Source organism: Penaeus japonicus, unplaced genomic scaffold (genome assembly GCF_977035675.1).
Source record: "Penaeus japonicus unplaced genomic scaffold, GWHDUDI00000001_assembly GWHDUDI00000035, whole genome shotgun sequence".
Classification (NCBI taxonomy): Eukaryota; Metazoa; Arthropoda; class Malacostraca; order Decapoda; family Penaeidae; genus Penaeus; species Penaeus japonicus.
Window position 1 is genome coordinate 14591279 of NW_028234437.1, and position 1857 is coordinate 14593135.

The window sequence follows — 1857 nt, forward strand, 5'->3', positions numbered from 1 at the left end:
TCTCTTTCCCTCCCCTTCTCTCTCTCTCTCTTTCCCTCTCTCTCTCTCTCTCTCTCTCTCTCTCTCTCTCTCTCTCTCTCTCTCTCTCTCTCTCTCTCTCTCTCTCTCTCTCTCTCTCTCTCTCCTTTTCTCTCTCTCATTCTCTCCTTTTCTCTCTCTCATTCTCTCCTTTTCTCTCTCTCATTCTCTCCTTTTCTCTCTCTCATTCTCTCCTTTTCTCTCTCTCATTCTCTCCTTTTCTCTCTCTCATTCTCTCTCTCTCTCTCTCTCTCTCTCTCTCTCTCTCTCTCTCTCTCTCTCTCTCTCTCTCTCTCTCTCTCTCTCACTCCCTCGCCTCCTCTCTCTCCTACACTCACTCTCACTCTCACTCTCACTCTCACTCTCTCTCTCTCTCTCTCTCTCTCTCTCTCTCTCTCTCTCTCTCTCTCTCTCTCTCTCTCTCTCTCTCTCTCTCTCTCTCTCTCTCTCTCTCTCTCTCTCTCTCTCTCTTTTTCAAACACTCACTCAATCACACTTTATGTTAGTCTCTGTGTATGAGTGGTGTGTTAGTGATCAACAATTGCGTATGTGAGAGGTATACATGTATGAATATAGATAAAAGCATAGGCATAAACACAGACACACATCAACATGCTCATGCACACCATGTGCTATTTCCATGCTGGGTCTCCAGCCACTTACATTGCCAGATTTTTACCTGATCAGGTGCCGTTAGAGTGATGTTTGAATGTATTATGTTTATAGACAATATTGAGTATGATGTATCATATATATATAATCATGTTCATTCTTGTCTTATTCAATTTTGGGTTAATTACAAGCCTAAAGGATTTTGAATATGTAGTCAGTATCCTATATTGTTCAGGTGAGACAGCTGGATCTCCGAGATTAAGAGTCATCCGAGCAGAAGTAAAATCAGTATAAAGTGGTGATGGAAGACTGCATCGTTTCTGTGTATTGGCAACTATGCCCATATGGAGTTACAAATGCATAGATATAGTATGATGTGGCATATAGAATCTGGCATTGACAAAGTGTATAGATAGAAAGTAAAGAAATGGGAATGAGCAATACATGTTTCCAGTGCCATGTTCCCCAGGCTTGACCCAACACTCCATGGCCACTTCTTAGTCTTCACAAAAAGGGTGTTTGTTCTCTTATTCATTTGTCTGTACATATCTTTGTTGCCCAAAGGGTAGACAGTAAACACATTACCACAAAAGTGATCATTTGTAAATTGTAATAACATTATTGTATAACCTGTCAGCATAATGTATAGCGCAGCCTAAGTGCGAAAGTAATAAAATGACTAAAGCAATCTATGTGTTTATGAACCTTTTTTGTGACAATACGCATCTGTACGTAGCTAGTGCATAGCCAAATCCCCCCTAAACACAGAACAAGAGAGAGCGAGACAGAGACAGAAATATTTGATAGGCTGCCACAGTCATCCCAGCAATAGACCTAAAAGTTTAAATGTATGTGTGTGCCCGACAGAATTGCCACGGAACAGAGAACAGATGATGCGGGGAATAATTGTTTGTCGCAAAAAATAGACAGTGTAGATAGAATTGACTTACGTCGTTAGATAACAGCTACAAACACGGTAAAACCACGCAAGTGTGGACGTCATTTGTAGATAATTTATGAACACATTCAAAATTTGGCTGATGAGGTCTTTAGTTTCTATGATGCTGATTGGCTAGTGAATGCACTGCCAGGCGTAGGGTAGAATCATGGGAAAATATCTGAAATCTCATTTCACACATCACACTCTCGAAACAACAACAGAAAATCCACATGCACGTGCAGTACTGTACCATGGAGGCATTATTGAGAGACGGGGAGGATGGCTTG

General features: G+C 41.1%; 1 protein-coding gene across 1 annotated transcript in view; it reads left to right on the top strand.

Annotated features, from left to right (window-relative positions):
• Positions 1-1318, top strand: part of LOC122244979 (uncharacterized) — a 36761-nt gene extending 35443 nt beyond the window's left edge. Inside the window, exon 7 of the mRNA XM_086531449.1 lies at positions 1-1318. This exon is cut by the window's left edge and continues 1636 nt beyond it. The gene's annotated coding sequence lies outside the window, so the exon portion shown is untranslated.
• Positions 1319-1857: the final 539 nt, after the last annotated feature.